The sequence below is a fragment of the Lycorma delicatula genome, chromosome 4 (genome assembly GCF_047948215.1).
Source record: "Lycorma delicatula isolate Av1 chromosome 4, ASM4794821v1, whole genome shotgun sequence".
NCBI lineage: Eukaryota > Metazoa > Arthropoda > Insecta > Hemiptera > Fulgoridae > Lycorma > Lycorma delicatula.
The window spans coordinates 175291704-175315147 of record NC_134458.1 but is presented as its reverse complement, the minus strand read 5'-3'; the positions used below and the strand labels follow the sequence as shown (position 1 = coordinate 175315147).

At 30.3% G+C, this 23444-nt stretch overlaps 1 long non-coding RNA gene across 2 annotated transcripts in view; it reads right to left on the bottom strand.

Moving 5' to 3' along the window:
* LOC142322981 (uncharacterized) overlaps nt 1–9239 on the bottom strand; it is a 319417-nt gene extending 310178 nt beyond the window's left edge. For both annotated transcript variants that reach the window (XR_012755986.1, XR_012755987.1), the window contains exon 1: nt 9113–9239. This is a non-coding gene — a long non-coding RNA (uncharacterized LOC142322981). The remainder of the gene's footprint in view (nt 1–9112) is intronic.
* Between the last annotated feature and the right edge of the window lie 14205 nt (nt 9240–23444).

Genomic DNA, 23444 nt, shown 5'->3' with positions numbered 1-23444 from the left:
ATTAAATTTTATGTTGATTTAAAGAATACAATTTTTTGACTAACGATGCAATACGTTATTACTGTAAAAGTAAAGTAAAGTAAAAGTAAATACGTTCTTACTGTAAAAATTAAGAAGAAGCAATTTATAATAAACCAATTAGATAAGAAAAAATAAAACATGCTTCCATGGTGGAACACTTGGTATGTATCATATGATGAATAATTCTAATTTATTAAGCTTCAAATTAAAAAAAAAAAAAAAGTTTCAAACCATGAGCAAAAACATCTTCATTGTTTGAAATTTCAAAAGAGTTTTTTATGTATTTTATTTAAGATTGTAAATGTTTTCATTTTCATACCTTCTTTCAAAACATTTCTTTAAAATACCCCTTCAACCGGTAAATCATAAGAAAAAACAAAGGCAAAGGTAGGAATAGCTCCCTCTTCTGTTCAAAATGAAAGGAAAAATGTTTTAAGAAATTTTATTTAAATATTATTTTTATTTGTTGAAATTTATTTTTAAACTTTATTCTAAGCACGTATTGAAAAATGAATCATAAAAACAGGCCAAGGTTTTCTACTGTTTTTTTTTTAATTTTTTTTTTATTGATCTCCTGGATTCATAGCACTAAAACTATATTGCAAGAAAGAAGTAATGGTAATCAGTCAAAAATGGTTTATTACATTTCTCGACATTTCATGACCGAGGAACCCAAAAACTAAACAAAAAGGTGGGGGGTTATGTACATATGTTGGAGTGTTTGAAGCTTAATAACGTTTGACTGGATAAACAGATTTTGATGAAATTTGGTACGTAGACTCATATATATGGCGCAATAAACTGGTAAAAGTTTGGGAACAATATCTCCGGAGGGGGTTGTTATATCGGGCCAATCTTTTCAAAATTTTGCAAATATAACCCCACTTTATATTAAGCTCAATACATTCGTTCAGGTTTATCTTACCATTTAAAAAAATATTTGCCCCCAAATTCAACTTCTTTCCCAAAAATAAAAAAAAGCTAATTTTTTATTTATTGCATATTTTTTAACATAATTTTTTGATCTTCCTAAGCATAGACGTAGTGAAAGTAGCCCAACAATTACTTTGTGAGTAATATTGAAGAATTTGGGGAAGCAGATCAAGGTTTAGAACTATTGAATTTTTAAAATTTTTTTCATGTTCATTATTTTTCCACTTTATAAGTATAATGCCGAGAAACTATAATAACTTTGTTGCCAGCTTTTTCTTTAATTCCTTATGTGGTTTTTTTTTTATTTGTCACATCGTGAATGAATATATCCTTAAAAAATATAAGATATCGATATCATTCATAAACCCGTTCTGATTTTTATTTTTTATTTTATTAGCGTTCGTTGGAGCACACATCAGAAATCGTATGATTAAAATTATAATTGTACAATAAGTTGTATCAGCTATCTATTTAACGTATACGGCAACAGAAAGCAAAAGGTATTTATTTATGCATCAATAATTTTGAGGTTATACTTGAGTTAATACAGATCATCGAGAGAGACGCCGAGAAACCGATACAGCTGTTTGATCTGTTATCAGATATTTTCTATTTAATAGCAACAACCACGATAGACTTTTGTATAAACGTAGAAGGCGAAGAGAATTTCACTGTAGTAAAGGATCGATACAGGGGGTAAGTATTAAAAACGGGTATCGATATATTATACTATACAAATTCATAACATCAGATATAAAAGATAATGTAGCGTTAAAGAATCAAATATGGTGGTTTATATTTAACAAAAAAAATATACAATAAAAAGTTATTTTATTTTATTTAGATCTTTTGTAACTTATTAATAATTTCTTCAATATGAAAATCCAGTCAATAAGTATAGTTTAACAAAGTAGCATCCTTTCGTATCAATGTACTTAAACTACCGGCTCTTTTTTATTTTATATAGATAAAAAGTATTTTATAAGAAAAAATATACATATCTTATATACAGAGTGATTCACGAGGATAGGGCAATACTTTGCCAACTAATTCTAGAGGCTAAAAATAAGAAAAAAGCTCACATAAGCATAGGTTCGAAAACGCTTCGTTAGTGAGTTATACAGGATGAAAAATTTCGCCCGAGTTTCAGTTCCTCCGGGTAAATTAAGGCTTTCTGAAATTCTGGGAAGGCTAATTAAGGGGCAAATTCAATTTTTTCTTATGGTTTTTAAGCTGGGAAATCGAAAAAATAGGTCCCAGAATTCTCTCTCAGGTCTCTCTTAGTTTCTAAGATATCCCATGTAAAACGCCAAAAATAGGATAAAAAAACACATATTTTTACGTTTGACGTACAATACCGGTGTTAAATTGGCAATAAAAAATATATTTTTTAAACATAAATTGTAGAGAATTTAATACCTCTGTCTCCGCAGAGGTATGCTGCAGAGACGCCATCCGCAGCTAGGCCCTCCGGGCGGGCGGCGTCTCGGAATGGGATTATTAGGTGTCCAAAATTCATTACCTCTTGTGTATAAATTTTTTTTTTTGAATGATGAAAATTGATATAACGAAATTAAACGAATTTAAATTAGAAATTTAACTGTAGAAATTGATACTAACGAATCGGGATATTCCGTTAGTGATCGGTACATTACAGTGCAAAGCTAAGGGGGACGGACATACACACACTGACTGACACACATTCTGTAACCCACCGGCTTGGTCTAGTAGTGAAAGCGTCTTCCCAAATCAGCTGATTTGGAAGTCAAGAGTTCCAGCGTTCAGATCCTAGTAAAGGCAGTTACTTATATACGGATTTGAATACTAGATCGTGAATACCGGTGTTCTTTGGTAGTTGAGTTTCAATTAACCACACAACTCCGGAATGGTCGAACTGAGACTGTACAAAACTACACTTCATTTACACTAATACATACCATCCTCATTTATCTTCTGAAGTAATACCTGAACGGTAATTCCCGGAGGCTAAAGAAGAAAACAAAGAAGAAGACAGACACACATACAAATGCCTTTTAGTAGGGTAGGATTTTTAAACCCAATTATTATTATTTTTTTAAAGCCAATTAAAAATTAATTTTACCTATATTTGCTTGAAATAATTTATTTTATAAGTTGGCAATACAAATAACTGATTCCAACAATTAAGTGTTTTGGATTTGAACAGCAATAAACATTTAAATAAGTGGATGGAATAATGCGCGTATATCATTATCTAACAATGCCTTATAAATTTTCCATTGAAGAAAACACAGACATCATTTTGCTTTACGGGTATGAATCTCTAATTTACCGGTCTTGATCAATTATACCCCTGATTTCATTGATTTTTTCAGTCATCGGAAAACCAGAGCGAAGTGCATCATTGTAATTAAAATGTACAGATAATACTTGAAGCAGCTTTGTGTAACAATACTGATACCGTATCATGACCATAAACATCGAACATTTTTTAGCAGCCTGATTTGCACTCTCATAATTGTAATAAAACGTCAAAACATAATGATTTTTTCTTTATTTTTACTCATTTTCAAGATGCAATAACATTTAAATAAATAAATATAATCGTAACAACATTTCTAATAATACTCATTGATATATCACTTTGCCAGAAGTACGCAAGATTTGACAGGTTTGATTAATATTAGCAGAATTATGCGGTTCTAAAGCAATCTACCGTGAGAATACAGAGAATCTTTTTCCACAACACCAATAGAAATATGAGTGAAATTAAAATTTTAAATTTTAATCTCACAAAATCCCATGTGATTCCCAGTTAGTCATTCAAGCAAGTCTGATTACACCACTTAAAAAAAAAATTAAAAAACCTCTATCGTTTAACTGTTTCTACAAGTAATAAGCTGTGCATACTTTATTTCGCGTATCGGTAATTTTGTACTGTTAATGTAAAATAAAATATAAAAACGTTATGACCAATTTGTTTTGTGTTAAAAAGTTAGCTTTTTTACAAAAAAAAGTTTTTCAAGTTTAAAAAAATTATAATTTTATTTATACTAATTAGAAAATTGGGTACCAGTGATATTAACTGTATGTAGATAACTTTATTACAAGTAGTCAGAATGTTTGAGACCTTCTAAAGAATGAAATATAACTTGTAAAAATGAGGTCTGTAGGGTGTTTCCATTTCAATTATGAATTCTGGCACTGTTATCCAATAAGTTGATCGTGTGATTCCAAACGCAATAAATAACTTGTGAGAAAACGGTTAATTTTTCTTAGGGTCTGATTAGCCATGTCAATTACGAGCCGAGCGTGTAACTATTTATATTTACAACGAGCCATCCAAGTTCGGGACCATTCCTTTCTCCAGTACCATCTTAATCCCACACACGGAACACACCCTCTTGTGACGATTCCAGTCGCTATACCCTTCCGATCGTAATTCTGATGGGCTTTACCGGAGGTCATGTTATTATTGACTCTCAGACACTGATGACGTATAGTTGTCATTAGCTAGGAATCTTTCAGGATATCACTGATTTAAATGTCACAGCAATTTGCCTTTGCTTTACGGTTCATCGGAAATTTCACTTTTCTGTTCTTCATAGTCCTAACAACTGTTAACTGATTACGCGGAAGCTTGAAATCTCACGCCTCACTCCAATTACCGAATAATACTATTTGAAAATTATTGTTAATTCATAACTACATTACTGTAACAACAAACTTTGTAAATTATTGAGTCTTTTAGACAAGCAAAATGAGTCGAATTGAGGAGTGATTAGTATGCAAGTATAATGATTAGTAGGAGTTAGTTATTGAATATAAAAATGTCTTTATCATTTTCAGTTGAAAATTTTAGCAAGAATATCTCTGTTATTAGAAGAAAAACACGAAGGAAATTGAAGTAACAGAAGACGGAGTGTAAATCCTACGTGGCTCACAAGAAAAATGGAAGGGGGATTTAAGATTTATAAAGAGTTAATGAGTTATAAAACTTTTATGAGTATTTTGAAATAAGTATGAATTTAATATTATTTCAGAGAAAATTACAGCTATAATTGAAAAGAAAAATACCAACAGGAAAAAACAACATTACCAAGAATAGCAGTTTGCTTTAGGTAATTATAAACAGATCGGATGGGGTTCCGGGAAGATTACTTAAAGGGTTGACGATAGCGCACCCGTGGCTTGTTTTAGAGGCCATTAATAAAGCGTTGGAGAGAGGGATTTTCCCTCTAACATGGAAACAGAGAAGTGTAATTTTGATACCTAAGCCTATTATGATCGGCCAAGCTCCCACCTACAAGCCAATAAGTCTGTTACCTTCGATAGGCAAACTATATGAAAGACTCATTGCGGAAAGAATCTTGATAGAATTGGAGAATTCGGAAGGCCTTCACCTTCACAATACAGATTCATTAAAGGAAAATCTACAGTTGATGTCTTATGTAAAGTGAAGAATTGGGTGGACAGGTGTAGGGAAGCCGTGAACGCGTCTTCCCAAATCAGCTGATTTGGAAGTCGAGAGTTCCTGCGTTCAAATCCTAGTAAAGCCAGTTATTTTTACACGGATTTGAATACTAGATCGTGGATACCGGTGTTCTTTGGTGGTTGGGTTTCAATTAACCACACATCACAGGTATGGTCGAACTGAGAATGTACAAGACTACACTTCATTCACACTCATACATATCATCCTCATTCATTCTCTGAAGTATTATCTAATCGGTAGTTACCGGAGGATAAACAGGAAAAAGAAAAAAAAGGATTCCATCAGGAGCAGTTTCATGTTCATAGTAAATAACTGTTCTGCAGATGTTATTTCCAATTATAGAGCACATTGAACCTGGTTCAATAATAATTTCTGAATATAATGGTAACCATTCGTAGAATTTCATTGATCCACTTACGGGGTGTATACTCAAGAAATAGAATGATTTTGGAGAGCAGCCAAAAAATAAAATGCGCCATAAATCAGGAATAAATAGCAAAAGAATTTCTGGACAGCTACTTATCCGAATTCTTAAAGCGGAAAAAATGAAAACGGATGATCGCAATGTAACTCAAGCGATCTGGAAGATAATGTCGCTTTTAGATCAAAGCAACAAATATTTGAGTTCGTATTTTTTTTTCTGCAAAACCAAAAAACTCGTTTGTATGTTATATATGAAATCTATAAGTAATAACGAAATAATTAGAATTATTAAAAGTGTGAAAACTTATAAATCAACAGGAATATATGAAATAAGAATTAATACAATGGAGAGGTTAGTGATGTTATAAATGTTTGGCTCATTTGTTTAATTTAAGTATGAGCAAAGGTAAATGTCCCTCGATGTTTAAAAACTCTTTTGTTTTATTTTATTTAAGAGTGGTGATAGACAAAATATTAGTAATGACCGACCTATATCATTATTACCTGTGGTTTCAAAAATTCCAGAAAAAAATTATAAAAATGATGTTAATATATTTCCTTGAAAAAACAAACTTTTTCAGTAAAAATCAATATGGTCTTTACATAGAAAAAAGTACTGAAGATGCCTTTTTGAATTTTATGTACAATATAACAGAAAGTTATATTATACTACAATAAAACAAGTCAGCTAGTAGCAGGTTTATTCTTGGATTTGAAAAAACCTTCGATGTTGTTGATCATAATATTTTGCTTGACGAACTATGGAAAAGTGGAATAAGAAGTCAATGAAATAAACGGTCTGAGACATATTTGAGGAAAAGATCTCAAAATGTCAAATTGGAAGAAATGAGTTCTCAAGATACTGTTAAGAACAGTATCCCACAGGGTTCCGTGTTAGGAACTACTTTATTTATTAAATACATAAATAATTTATATAGTGGAAAATTTTAAATTAGAGTGACAACATTTGCAGATGACACAATATTATATAATGAAGCCGAAGTGTATACGAAATAAAAAAAAAAAATATTGAAGAAGACCTTATGAGAATTAGGTGGTGGTTAATCAAAAACGGCTTAGTTTATTTAATTGACACTTATTATTTAATTTATTTAAACGTAATGAAGAAAAATTATATAATTTTTTCGATTAAAATGTCTGCCAGAAATATTATAAAGCATAAAACATCACAATTTAAACTGTAATACAAACATAAACTATACAAGTCGAATTACATTGCAACTAAATACACATAAATATCTGGGAGTAAGTTTAGTTATGAATGGCTTGGAAGAAACATACAAATAAGATAAAAAAAGAAATAGGATTAAATATACGTAAATTTTATTTCTAAAAGAATTTTTATAACAAAATTACTAAAGATACTGCATCACTCCACAGAATAGAGAATAATGTATGGTATAACTTGTTGGGGAATCACAAAAACATCCAATAAGAACGATTTCTCATAAAAACAGATTAAGCGAATCTTTACCACTTTATATAAACTTATCACATTGCCCTAAAGATATTTGTATCATTTTTGCCTTCTAAAAACTTTGTAAAAAAGGTGTAATATGTACAGAGTAACGCATCATATGTCAAGACTAATTTAAGTAGGAATGATAAATTTGTGTTACCTTTGCCAAAATTAGAACTGTATAGACAATTTTATTCATTAGTGGCTCCGTAGTTGAAATAATTTGTTACCTAATAATGTAAAACAATCAAGAAACTTTAAAGATTACTACAATTTTCTCTTATTTAAACGGCTAGTAGAAATGGATGAAATTGAAGAGTTATTATTTTAATCTAATTAGTGAAGAAATTGTTAAATAAATAACTATTTTAAGATTACAATAGTTATAAATTGTTATTCCTGTTTTAAGTTATTGGTGGTATAATTCAGAATTTCTGTTTCTCTTTATAAAATCTAATAGTAATGATGAAAATTCATGATGAATTTATCTACAGAGGGTACATAAATTTTCATACAAGTTATACATTTTATGTTATATAGCAGAAATTATTTTAAATAAGTTTTTTTCATCTTTATTATTACTTTTAATATTATTAAAAATAAAATATGTAATGTGTTATTGTTTGTAATTTTGTATGAAAATAAAATCAAAATAAACAGAAATAAATATATAAGGATTAAATATTTCAAATACTATTAATTCAATTTTAGCTTTCATTAATTTGAATTTAATAATTTCAATTTGTAATTTTTTTTAATATTTAAAAAAATAACTTTTTTTACACTATATTTGTTTTCAAATTTTTTATTAGTTTTTACTTGCTTGTACAAAGTAAAGGAAGTATTGTGATTGCGAAAAGTTTCGGTTTTCAGATTTCAACGGAAATATCCATTTTGACCATTCCTAAATTCATTTTTACTAGTTTCGGCGTTATCTGTACGTACGAATATGTCTCGCATAACTCAAAAACGATTAGCCGTAGGATGTTGAAATTTTGGATTTAGAACTGTTGTTGGGTACGTAAATTGTATTCCCCCACCACATGATAAAAAAAAACTTTGCCTGTTCTTTTATATCTTGAAAAAAAAACTAATTCTGTTCTTAAAGTAGACCTAAGATATAATATATTTTTTAGTTATATGATTATAATATGTAAGCATAATAAATATTTAATAATAATAAAGCCAAGTTTAGCGATTGATTAAGATATATAAAAGCATATAATATGGTTTAGTTTTATTGCACACAAAATCAATTTGGTTAACCTATAAAAATTTATCATTTAACAAGACGCTGAAAAACAGATAAGTTAACTTCTTTTCTTTTTTTTTATAGATTTCATCAACAATTAAATTAGAAATGACCGATTTACAGAAAAATAAAACAAAATAAATGTTATTTTAAGGCTGAGAACATATTAACATTTATTAATCTTATTGTAAAATAAATAATTAGCAGATAAAAGTGATGTAGCCTAACTATTGTTGAAAGTACAAAGTTAGTATTATAATAAACAACTAAAACAGAAACATTTGTTAATATAATACGATCTTTGAATTTACAACTTAACAAATATGTTGACATAATTTTGTTGTTGATACTATCCTGTTTTATAGTGAATAACAAACTTCAGTTATTTAATGAAAACAATCTACAGTATTACAGTAACAACAGGTTATGTCATTTGATCAACAAGTTGGTTTAAGTATTTCTGTTAAACATAAGCTACATAATAAAATAGATTTCTGTATTTAAAAATATAAATAATTCAACTTCTTACCTTCTTTTCCGAATAACATTTGTTTAACAGCAATTTAACGCGGCACAAGCAAAAGAAACAACTAAACTGACGCTCACATACAAACAGACATATTGCTAATCGTACAGGCTAATCGAGGCAACGACTGCATGCGTATGTTGTCGACAGATGAGACAGAGCATCTTAACTGCGCCGCTATACTGACACGTCATCGGCTTGATGACTAGTGTGCTTCAGTTGTTTTTTGTCATCTGTTCACTGCAGTGTTTTTTTACTACATATACACTTTATAGACATATTTTTATAACGATTTGTAATACTTGTAACATTATTTGTAAAATAAATTTGTAATTTTATAATTTGTTCATTATAAAAAATAACTATTAATTTTTTTTTTATTTATTACCATCCTTTTAATAAATTAGTATATTTTTTTCCGCTTTCACTAATCTATCTCTATAATTATTTTTATTTATTCCTATAATTATATTCCACCGATCTCCATGGCCGAGTGGTACTCACAATTTATAGTTTATAAATTTTTTATTTACTAAAGTTTTTTCAAAAATGAATTTCCCAACTTGACCGGTGTAGCCAGATCAAGATCGTGGATACCGGTATTCTTTGGTGGTGGGGTTTCAATTAATCACACAATGGTTAATTAACACAAAGAAATGGTCGACCTGAGACTGGAAGACTACACTTTATTTACATTCATACATATCATCCTCATTCATCCTCTGAAGTAATACCTTATGGTGGTTCCGGAGTCTAAACAGAAAAAGAGAGCCGGATGGATAAGTTATGCAATTAATTCATTGCCGGCTTTTTTTTCATCTCAAAAGTAAGATTTATAAGATGAAAAATGTCAAATTTTTCTGAATTTGCTTTAATGAGTTACGTAGTAAGTACAGAATCTATTTTTTAAAACTACGTATTACTGGAAAATTCTTTTACATATAGGTTTCTTTATGAAATAAAGAAAAGTATAAATACATAACTAAATAATAAAAGTATAAAGAACAAACAAAAGCATGTACTACAAAATGGTGTTCAATGTAAAATGAAGTTAAATTTGTTCTTCAATTCTATGTGTATTCATTATATCGTTCTGTTTTCTTCCGAAATATATTTAAGCAAGAATGTTTAATATTGTAAAATCTTAGGTAGCTTTTATTTGATGAATCTGTCTTTATTAATTTACATATGTAGTTCTATAGCTGGACTTGACACATTTCGCATTCTCAACTTGTTCTGGAAAGTAAGTGATCCGTTAAAAATTATGGAGACAGTTAAAGATCACTAACCGGATTTTCACAGATCTCGATGTTTCAAACCGTAAGGAGTCTACCAAGACAAAATAAAAATTTCCCGGATGGATATATGCGATTATGTACCTATGTATGTCATAGTACTTTTCGCTAAATATCTTCATGCTGAACAAACCTTTTTGTTTAAACTTAATCAGTAAGTATTTGTATGCGGGATAATTATCATAAGCAAAATTTGAAATGAAAGAAATTTCCGAATTTTTAACTTTTTAGTTATTGGGGTTTAAGAAAAACGTTCTCAAGGGAAAAATGTAACGGTTAAGTAGTACATAAACGTTAAAAAAAATCCAAACGGTTTGCTTCCATACCCGAAAATTGCAAGTTTTTTTTTTATGTAACTGCCTATCATACAAATTTGCAAACCTTTGCGACCTTTGAGTTGAGCCGTAATTCGTAAACATTTGGTGATGCATTTAAACACACTTAAAATTTCTTAATGAAACTGTCGATCTCCACGACGGAGTGGTAGCATCTCTGCCTTTCATTTCCAAAGTTATGGATTCAAGTACCTGTCAAGCATGGCAATTTTTCACATGCTATAATAAATAATTTATCGTTATCACCAATCTGCAGCTGTTACAGGATGCAAACCTAATAAACAATTATAGAAAGTCAGTAGATCTATTCGTTGTTCCAAGAGAACAGATTGTAGATATTTAATCGTAAAATATTAAAATTGTATTGATACTATATAATTACGTATTCATGCTTCAGAATCATGAGAAGTTGGCATCAATTAATATAAAGATTTGCACCCACTTTTGGAAATTTATCATTTACTATTTTAAATATTTTGATTTTGTAATGTAATTCGTAATTTTATTTTTAAAATAAAGTATAGTCATTTTTTTAAATTATTTTTTTTTAAATAGTAGTTTAAAAGAAAATAACTATAAGGAAAAGTCTTAAAATTGGTTTCTTAAGGAACCAGTTTTTGAAATACAACTTCTGAAGGTCAATGTACAAAAGAGTGTAGTACAGAAGTATAGTATAGCATAAAATAGTAGAGTAACTCTCTTTACAGCTTTTTACAGTATGAATGCAAAATAGTAACCGATGATTCAAAAAGGACTTCACAATTTCAGAAACATATAAAAATTTATTGAGATAACTACAGATTCAGTTGAGGTGTCAGTTCATAGAAAAACACATTAAATTTTAACCCCCAACATTCACTTTGGTTCAATATGGCTTCCATTTTTAATGCGACATACTTGTACATCCCACCTGAAGTCGATTTCAATCCAGACTGTAGCCAGCAAGTCGGGTGTTGCCTCTGCTGCTGTGGCGTTAATTCGAAGTCTTAGGTCAACAAGTTCAGCAAGTAAAGGTGGTAAATAAACCCTATCTTTAATAAAACCCCACAAGAAAAAAATCTAGCGAGTTCAAATCTGGAAAGCGCGGTGGCCAGGAAATTCGACCTTCACGACCAATCCACTGACCTGGGATCGAGTATCAATAAAAGTTTGGATTTCTAGGCCGTAGTGAGGTGGTGCACCGTCTTCTTGGTAGTAATAGCATTCATCTTGGTCATCATCGTCTAACTGAGGAGTAAGGAAATTTTGAAGCACGTCCAGATAAACGATACTATTTACTGTTGACTCCTCGAAGAAGATCGGACCGTGCAGTCTTTGCTTACAAAACCATTGAACTTAAACACAAAAAAAAAATGATTTTACGGCTATCACGAATATGCTACAAAGTTTCATGAGTTTCATTTTCGCTACCCCAAATTCGGCAGTTATGGGTATTCACCTTGCCACTGATGTGAAACGTTGACTAATTACTAAAAATTACATTGTCTAAAAATATATCGTTTTCTGCAATTCTATCCATCATTTCCACACACAACTGCAGCCGATCAACTTTGTGGTCACGTCTAATGTGTTGATTCACGTTTAGTTTGTATGGCTTCAAGTGCATCGTTTACGTAATACGCGCCAATTAGTCGTCTCACGTCACCCACATCGAGTTGATTTCTTTGGACTAAGTGCAAAGTGCTTTCTCCGAGTTGTTCTACAGCAGCTTTCACCAGACGCCCAGGCGTCCTGGTGATTTTATGTGCTTAACAGAATAACCTGCTCAACGAAGGTTTGCTGCCAAGAATAAATTATATGCCTAAAAGGAGACTCTCTACCGTACCCTCTACGAAAATTACTTTGAACTGTAGTTGCTGTTTGCAAATCGTGAAACCAAAACATAAAGCGATCACGTTCCGCACCAGTAAATATATCTATTTTTAACAACTCTGGTGGCTAAATTCGGTACTAATGAACTACGCGAGTCAAAACTTGATGTGTTTTGTTATGAAATGAGCCTCAACCGAATTTCTTACCTAAATAGATTTTTTATATACATTTAAAGTTGTAAAATCCTTTTTGAATAATCCGGAAATTTCTATACTATTTAGAGTCACTTGTGAATCTTGTATCTCCATTCAAAATTTAAATCAAAAATAATTTTTTTGTAAGTCCAACAACCTAATTGTACTTTGTAAACAAAACTTCATAACATACCCTTATATATTTATTTTTTTCCAAATATCCATCAATTTTATCTACCGGTTAAGAACTTGCTTCAATACTCAATGTGAAATTTTTACCGACTTATTTTTTTGCCTGAAAAAATATCCTGGCATATATTTCATCATTTATACTACTCGTTTAAAGAAACCGGTGTGACGCCATTCCGATTCCTCAAAATAACTTAATTCCTACAGTTCAAGAATATAAAAAAAAGTATTTTTCTGAATTGTTTCATATAATTTAATCCAAACATCCAAGTTCATAGTTTTAGTCTTTGTCAAAGTATTTAAAGTTTGCTTTCGAAGATCTTTGCTTGTTTGAAAAGGAAAACAGAACACCGGAAGAGATAAGAACCTCTAAAGTATAGGTAAAACTAGCTCAAAGTACTTATAGCAATGTTTAAAAAATCATTTTATTTATATCATCCTCTTTTTTTTTCATAAAAAAAAATCATAACATGTTTTGTAAACACTGACTTTTTAAATTATTAATAGAGCAGTTGTAAAATAAGACTTCATGTAATGTCAACGATACCTTCTCTTAAGATCACCAGGTCATCAGCATACAACAACATCATTGTACCTGTAATGATTATATAACATAAAAAATAAAATAATTTTGCAAATAAGGTGTGTATATTTATTGATTTTTTTTTACAGTAGACAAGATTTAACTGTCAGATGAAAATAAGAATGTAATAACTTTCAATCAACTTTTGTAACGAAAATATGAATGAAGTACAATAAATTATTATTATTGTTGTTATTATTGCATTTAATAAACGCTCATATATAAGTAATAAATATAAACATTCTATATGAAATTTTATAAAGGAAAATTACATTCCTTACATCTTTGTTTTTATCAAATTTTCCAGTCTTCAACCTTTTTCGTTAAACGTCAAGAAAATACTTAATTTAAATATTTTAGTAGCACGTAAGATTTGAAGTAGCACGTAAGAAGAATGAAACTATATAAATTGCTAAAATATGTCATTCACTTTCGTTAATATACGATTCAATGCATAATAATCATTTTTCTGTCGATTCTAAAACTCTTGCAATGATTAAAATCCGAGAAGAAGAATCTATTTTGATTTTTAAACGTAGTATCGAAAGGTATTTGCTTTATAAGAAATTATAAATGATTTTAAATTTTTATAAATTGTTTTTTATCGAGGTTTTTTTTAAACAAAAATCTATTTAAAAAAAAATGTTTATATAGATATAAAAATGTTGGCTACATGACAGAGTGGCAGCTTCTCTGCCTCTAATCCGGAAGATTGTAGATTCAAATCCCGGCAAGGCTAGATACTTTTCATAAAGTTACAAAATTTATCTAACGTAAAATAAGTGTAATTGGATCTGTTTTTGCCATGTGAATAAATAAATAGATATCAAAATGTCCATTTGTACATAAATAATAAACTATGATTGGACTCACATTCACTTAAAAATCGTGAAACTCTTTTTCTATCTGAATATCGTTTTACCAGAAAGTTCTCGGTCTGACAAACAAACAGTGGAATTAGGTCAAACGACTTTGATGTTTGTCAAGTATGATCCTTAGATCGCCTGCTGAGAAGTTCTAGATGTGCGGGTTTAATTGATTTTTTGTGCAGTTGAATAAAGCAAACAATTTTTGACAGTTTCTGAGAAATGGATAAAATAAAAGTTCCAGCCGTATAATGTACTTTGCTTTAAAAGGCATAACGGACAGATGTACAAAAACAGGTAGATTCCACTTTAAAAAACTCTTATTGTTCGTTTTCGAGTGTAAAATAGTTACTGCTGAAATTAAACGTGGTAGTTCATACTTTCAAGGTGATGAACGCTCGATACGCCGAAAACTGTGACGAAATACTTGTTAATGTAATGTAAGTTTTTATACTCCGTTTAAGTTTTGATGTTTGTGTGAAATAGAAGCTGGTGCATCTGTTTCTAAGATTTTAATTGCATGTGCTTCTTTATTTTTTAGTTAGTGGATTAGCCGAAATAAACTACAGGCTAGTAGATTGTAAACATGGATCAGTTGTTAGCTGGTACGAACGACGATTGGGCAGCATCTCTTGGGCATTGCATAACAACTAGAAAACGCGAACCGCTGATGTGTTCAGACAGAGACTTAAAGAGATCATCACACAGAAAGTTAATTAGAGACAAAATTATATTCAGTCTTGCTGATCATCAGAAAGTGACACTGAACTTGATATGACAGACTCGCAGCCAGATCGTCTTCTACAGCTGACAATCCCAGTGCTTCCGTAAACAATGGGCTTCACAATATCGAAAATGTCCCCCTGATGAACTGATCGTTTCAGTAATCTTCTAATGGAGGATATGAACGTTGAAGTAACCCAGAAGAACGCTATTAAATCTACACCGATAATGCTCTATGGTATTACGGATGATTATATGAGCTTCTTGAAACACCTGCAAGCAACAACGATTACTACGTACGTTTAATAGGATTAAAACAGAAACGTGTGCTCTCTAAAGATATTGAGACATACAAAAAAGTAATTAGTTCGATCGCAAACATAATCTCATCGGTCACACGTTCACACGGAAAGACAGAAGGGCTTTCCAAGTAGTACTCAGGAAACTGCGTAACTCTCACTCGGTTCCAGTGGATTCCATTAGAATACAGGTACAGAGGCAATAGTTTTATTAACACCCGACGTGGGGTGATGAAAGTAGTGAAATCACAAGATTTTTAATACTTCTTAACTTCAGGACAACAATACGGAGATTTTAAACTGATATATGTCTCTAACTGTAGTGTGACTTTTAAAACTCCAAGAAAATCCTCAGGTCTAGTACAGTGTATGCGCAGTTAGCTGAATGGCCATACCAAAAATAACTGTATGTGACCATACCGCTGTGTCAAGTGTGCGGAAGGGCACAGTACTGTGGACTGCCCGAGGAAGGACAGAAATACTCCGGCCACCTGCGCACTCTATCAGATCACTCTGCCAGCTACAAGGGATGCAGAATCTACAGAGAAATACTGAAGAGGAAACAGAGGTAAAGGTTACACCACGTTTCACGAACTACTAATACTCTGCTTAATCTTGAGGCAATGAATCGGCACGTTTTGACTCAGGCAATGCGACTTTACCCGCACTGGAGCGGAGGGCAGATAGGAACCTTACTGATTCTAATAATATCTCGCAAACCTACTCATACACTTGTACGCTGCGATGGTGGAACGTGGCTACGGAGATGTCGATGGTAAAATACAAAAACTAACCTCCCACTTGGGAGTCTATGGTTCAGCAAATGAGAAGCCTTATATGCTCACTGATGAAGCTAATTACCAAACTTTGTAGACGGCATAAGGAAGATCAATGGTCTTGCCAATCGAAGGGAGGAATTACAAGGTCTGTTCCTTACTGAATTATTAGATGTGATCCTGATTTCTGAAACCCGTTTCAGTGATCGTAACTAGTTTCAACTTAGAGACTTCGTCATGAATATGAGAACTATTAAACGATGATGTGTTTAATAGTAAAAAAAAAAAGTTTTGATATTGCAGTAAATGGCCTTGTATAATAAACGAAAGCCGCTAAATAATAATGGTAATACATTTTAGTATTATAATTTCGTTTCCAAATTATCAGATAGTAAATTGTACGACGTTGATTGTTCTTTAATTTGGCACCAATTTATAAAATTTTTAATTTACTGCAAAAAATTATTAGTTTTTAGGGAAAAGTTATAAACGTTGGTTTTATTATTGTGATTCTCTTAAAATTTATTTTATAAAATAATTAAGGTATCAATAAATTAATAATACAAATTACATTTCTGTACAAATATTTTATTTTATATTTATATAATGCCATTATTAAACAATATTTATTTATTTGGTACATTAATAAAATAATATATAATTACAATCATACACATAAAAAGAATATAATAAACTTCAGTAATTAATATAAAAAAATTAAGTCACTAATCATTATTTTGTTAATACATAGTATATCTTACAACACGTACAAAATAATCTTATAATAAATTTAAAAAAAAAAGAAAAATAATGAAGTATGTTAAAATCACATCATCCTAGTCAAATTTACGAACAATGTTTTTTCTATTAGTAAATTTATATATTTCCGTTATGCTACATCTTTTCTCATTTGTATATATATATCTTTAATATAATTTGTTGTTATGTTATAATATCAAAACATCTCGTCTTAACATTATAATAAAAATTATTAAAATTTTTATAAAACGTTTCCCAGTATTTTGTTTTTTTTTTAATATCTGAAATATATAATAAATATTTTTTGTAGTAATTTTAAATAAAAAATAAAAATAGATAAATAAACTGAATAAAATCGAATAATAAATAAAAGGAAGAAAATAACAAGTGTATTATATATATATATATATATATATAAATTTCATTATAATGTATAAGTTAATATATAATTTATTTACAATATGAAAACAGCTCATTCGTTGATATACATATATATATATATATATATATATATATATATATATATATATATATATATATATATATATTGATTATTTATTATATTATTACATAAACGATAATTCTTGTTGAAATACCACAATTTTTCAAGTTCACATACGTACAATACATTTTATTATACAAACATAATTTAAAATATACTTTCAGACATACATACGAGTAATTTACTAGATACCATACATTCCTCTACACTATAATGTTATTACAGGCTATACATATTCTGTATAGACTAATTTATTTTTTATTCAGTAAAATTTTTATTTATTAAAAATGATAAACAATTTTTAAAATTGTTAAGAGCATTACTTATTTATTTATTATTATTAATATTATTAATTTTTTTCTCAATATATATATATATATATATATATATATATTAAAACTATAAATTAAATAAAGATTGTTCGTTCAATATTTTGTATTTATAATTAAAATAAATTTACTATTCGTCAATTCATTAATTTATAACAATAATATTATTATTATTATTATTATTAATTATAATAAGCTAATAAAAGTTTTAAAAATTGCCTTAGGTATATATAAAATCATTGAGCATTTATTTATTTTTTTTTTTAAATAATAAATTCTCTTAATATATATTAGTAACGAGAAATTTTTAAAAATTATATTAATTTTAAATTTTCAAACCAATCTGGTAACTGGATTCCGTTTGATACTGAATCCCGATATATTGATTAAAACAATATATCGTCTTTTTGGTCCTTGGTTCAATTCTCAGGAATAGTATAGAATTTTTTTTTTTAATTTATATATAATTTTATGTTTCTCTTTAAAATGTATATGTATGTACATATATTTAGGACAAATTTTCAATATTTTTTTAATTACTTCAAATTTTATTGAAGGTTATTTGGTAAAAATGAAAAAGAATCAACTCAAATCTACTTAGTGGAAGAATAGTTTGTTCTTATCTTCACTTCTTGGTAATCCTTAAACGTTTTAATAAAACAAATTGGTAAAGATTTTCTAAAGTGAAATAATACACAGCATATTTCTTACAATAAATATATTATAGATTACGGGTTCCTTTTGTCTGCTCATGCAAAGGCTGACATTGTTTTTCAATTCCAGGGATTACTCCCTAGCAAGAACTATGGAAACTTATGTGGAAAAACAGATTAAATCAGATAAATGTCCATTGTTACCAACAACTATAGTTGTAAAATCTTTACCACTATTTAATTTACAAACAAGCTTAACAAAGCAGTGAAGATTATTCATAAACAGCTGATAAAGGCCCACCAAATTATAAGTAGCAAGCTATAATTACGGACCCATGTCTCGTATTAAGTTTATAAGTCATTTTCTCTATTGGGAAATAATAACTGTAATATCTACTGGGATAACATACACTAAACGGAGTATACTCAGATTATTTTCATCTCGCTAATTAAGTCCATAGCTAAGAAACGAGTCTTAAGTTTTTTCACTGATTTAAAATAGTGTTCTCCTAATACACAAATGGCTCCGTAACTTACTGCCTAACCTATCGTTTTTGAGACTCTAATCTTCCTTTATCGTAATAGATTGTACAAGATATCTTTAAGTTCACATTCACTCATGCCAAGGAATAAAAAGGTTTTACTCTCCGTGTGAAACGTATAGGTTGACATCACGCCATACATAAATACAATAATTTTTTCCTTCATGAAGTTCACAGCTTGTGAATGATGACTTTTTGTGAGAAGGTATAATATTCATTCACAACTATTAGATAACTTTATTAAAAATACACATAAACATATAAATACAAGAATCTTGTTTTAAAATCATATCGGATGAATAGTTATGAATTTATTAATAAGCCAGTTCTGTTTATTTGTTCATCAAAACTATTAGTAAACATTGTAATTTTTACAGATTTTTTGTATATTTTCTTAAATCCCTTATGACAGAATTTTGGTCAGCAGAAACATTTAAGTTAATAAGCAAATTTTCACTGGTTTAAACGAGTGCAAAATATTTTTTTAAACCCGAAAATAAAGTCATGTTTTATCTGCAAAAAGAGAACTCCATCATTTTAAATTATATAAAATTTATTTGAATTTCTTTCAAAGAAGAAATACGACAAAACTCAGATGATTTTTTTTTAATTCCAATTTTTCAAATATTAAGAAGTTTATAAGAATTTTTTTTTCATATTTCTCTCGTAAATAGTGATTAGATTAAAAAAATAATGGAGCATTAATTTTTTGTAGGTTATGTATCCTGTTCGGCGTATAGGAGTAAACTGCTATAAGATTTGTTTCAAAATAAAAGTGTTAATATGTATTAGTTCTTATCAGTAAATTCATTTATGACATTGGAAATTAGATTCGTGTTTCTCAACAATAAGATACTCCTAATTATTTTTTTAAGTTTTTTTTTTCATAAAATTAAGTAATAAATACTAAATGTATTTTTTTTAAATGAAATGAATTATTTTCATAATTTAAAATGAAAATAAAATATTTGAAGTTAAGATTACTGCTAAATTTGACTCAATCTCTTGAAAATTGAGGAGAACTGGCATTTCTGCGTATTCGATTAGAATATCTGATTCCGTTGATTTGTGTATGAAAGGGTTTTTTTGATCGTGGTGTTATAATTAATTTTCATCATTTTCTTAAGCTTTTTACAGTTACGTAGTAACAATGATGATGAATTCTGATAACTATTTTGTAATCTAAACCTTATTAACTATCTAAAAAAATTTATATATAATAATTTCTAATATCTTAGCCGATTATTTAGAGCTTAATATAAATTATGATAAAGTTTTTCCTTTTACTCATTATTTCCATTTTTTTTTTTTTTTTTTTTTTTTTTTTGGTTGAGGCAGACGCTTTACACACCGATGCGCTTTCTGCTTTTAATCTACTGAGGGTGCCATCCTGGCCATCCTACCGCCGTAGGGGAAGACATTGTGATGATCCCGATTACTACACCACCACCTCCGTTCCTAGCTCTGATGGGCTTTAGTGGAGGTGATCTTTTAGACTTTCTAAACCTGATAGCACATCACAGTCATCAGTTTGGCCTCTGTCAGGATTCCACCGATGCAAATTCCTCGGCAGACACTTACATCACTGTATTTACACAACTTATTATTGCCTCTTCCAACCACGACCACCTACCATAACTGACAACCCTCAACTATCAAATCAACTGATTCGCGGAAGCGCGATCCCTGCGCCTTCCTGTAACACCGAAGGTTTCACATAAAAACTCTTACCAAATCTAACTTCAATTAGATTATTCAATCAGACACGCACGCAGCGAGTGGTGGGCTAAAGGAGCTATGCCCCCGCCGAAATTGTCATCAAAATGAAACTTATCATCAAATGATGATAAAATAATAATAATAATGAAAATCATTTTGTATCGAGACGATATTTTATACTTTATTGCATTTGAAAAATAAAAAACATATGCTTACATTTAAATCATCATTTACTACGTAAATAAGAATCATAATGTTAGTATATAAGTTTTTCATAATCCACATTTATACTTCACACTCACACATTTACACTCCAATAAAAGTTATGAATTATTAGAAAGCTAGTCGTCGATTTTTCTTTCTCGCCATAATATCTAAAACTTCTTCAGGATTACCAGTAATATGCAATGGCAAAGAAACTAAAGAACTTAATCTTCCATTTCCCGACTTGTTACACGCAATCGTTTTAATTCTCTTCATTGTGGAGAACGAGCGCTCATTAGTATATGGTGTTCCCGGAAGAGTCGCTAAAACTTGCAAGAGATAATGGATATTCGGCAAATATGCTTTACTGTAGTGATCCAATACTTCAAACACTTCAAGATCGGATTTTAAATTTAATGACTTTATCACTTCGCAACAAATAAGGTACTCCGTTTGGAGGACAGATTCAGAAAATTTATTATCATAATACATCGCTAAGATTTTTAGATAATCCACTTTCCAGGACTAGCTGAACCTGGCAAAAGAACTTGAAAACGTTTTGAAGAATCTAGGAACGCCGTCTAGATATACCTATGCATGTATTTGCATGTAATTCGATAAGCAAGTGTTACATTTCTGGCTTGCGGGAAATCCCCAGTAATCAATTATTTTTATTACTATGCGTCAGAGTGAGCGAGGTGCTCACACATCGAGTAACGGCGTTACTCTTGCAGGGTCGAGTAACGGCAGGTTAAGGTATTTAGGAGGGGATTAATGACTAGAGAGATGTACTTATTATTATGTACCGAATTATCTCAAATTTAGTGAAAATACTTTTGAGATGTTTTACGAAAATTTAAAATGCTAAAAACGAATTTTTTGGACCCAACTTACTAGATTTAGACCCCGAATGATAAAGTCTAATAATTATTCTAGCTACGTGCCTTTATTGTCAATATCCTAGCTACGTGTCTGACTCAGAACATTACTTGATTGAGTCTTTAAACATCAATATTATTCTCATGTAAGAACGACAATTTTGTCCTACAATTAAATTTACTCAAACTTCTCTAGATTTACATAAAATCAAAAAACAAAGTTAGAGATTTAATAAGCTTCTAATGAAAACATACCCTATCTCTCTCTGCTCAGCTCCAATTTGGAGAGCGAGGTCAATGGCTACACCCTCCCACAACGCAACTCCATCTCAGAGTTCTCTACACACATCCATCTCTTCTTAACAGCGAATATCTCAGGTAACGGGGACTTAATGCCAAAACGCCTATCTTTGCCAAGTAAGTACCCAGGCGGGTATACTTAACTTAAAATATCAGCATAATTCTGGTTGGCCACTATACGCTTCTAATAATGTGTATTTTTAACGAACCAATGTTATTGATGGGCCGGATTTCCTTTAAGGAATTCAAAGACAGTTCCTGATGGCTCTTTTCAGGAGAACCCATCTTAATCCTGTTAAAATTTCAATTCATTGACGAAAATTTATTAAGGTGCAATGTGTACTCCTATTCCGGGTAAACATTTTACAATCTTTCCGGGTTGAAATGCTACTATTTTAAAAAGTATGCCTTAAATATATTTTCTCAGTAAGTTCTATTTGTTCATTATAGGGTGGATTTATAAATTGCTACCATATGTTTTTCTTATATATGATTTTACTTCACCGGTTTAGGTTTTATAGTTTCCTAAGTGCATTAAGAGGATGGAAGGTTAAGTAAAGTAAGCAAACATGAATTATTGCTAGGATTGCCTATGGATTTTTCAGAGGAGAGAAAGCAAAGATATTCCTGCTGAGAATGTCTATCCAACTATTCGAACAAATAAATCTGAATCTTAAAACTTCTACTAAAATTATGTACTTAATATTTATGTAGGAATTAGTTTCAATTAGTAACAATTAGTTTCAATTTAGTAGGAATTGAAATGCTATCAACTTACGTTGATAGCATTTCAAAGTATAAAGGATAATAAAGCAAGTACTTTGTACTTTGAGAGAAAAATGAATGGTGTATTCAATAATGAGTCTAATAATTCAGGAGATCTATCTATTTTTGTTAAAAATATCTAATGTTAAAAAGAATGACAATATACTTAAATATTTTGTACTAAAATAAAAATTTTTTTTTTCGAGTTAATCATTTTTTATCCCTCCCCTGGATCCAGACCTGAAACCAAGCATGAACACAGCTCCAGGGGGTGCCATCGCCTCAAACTGCCTAATCGAGAACTGAAGTTCCGTTCAGACAGCCGGTACTCGATCTTTAATTAATCACCATGCCTCAAATAGGGGAACTCATAGAGATCCCCTCACGGGACTCCGGTCTTGACGCCACGTCTCAAATGAGAAACGCCAAGGGGATCCCCCACCGACACAACGGTCTTTCTTTGCCCCCACTCATCGAAGTTCGATCGGAACACTAAGAAAGTCCCTGTCCAATTACCGGCGGCGGGACACCTAAGCGGACCACCCCTTCTTGACAGGGCTGTCCTAATACAGGTCTTCCCCAAAACACAGGAAAAGCACCTCATTATTTGGT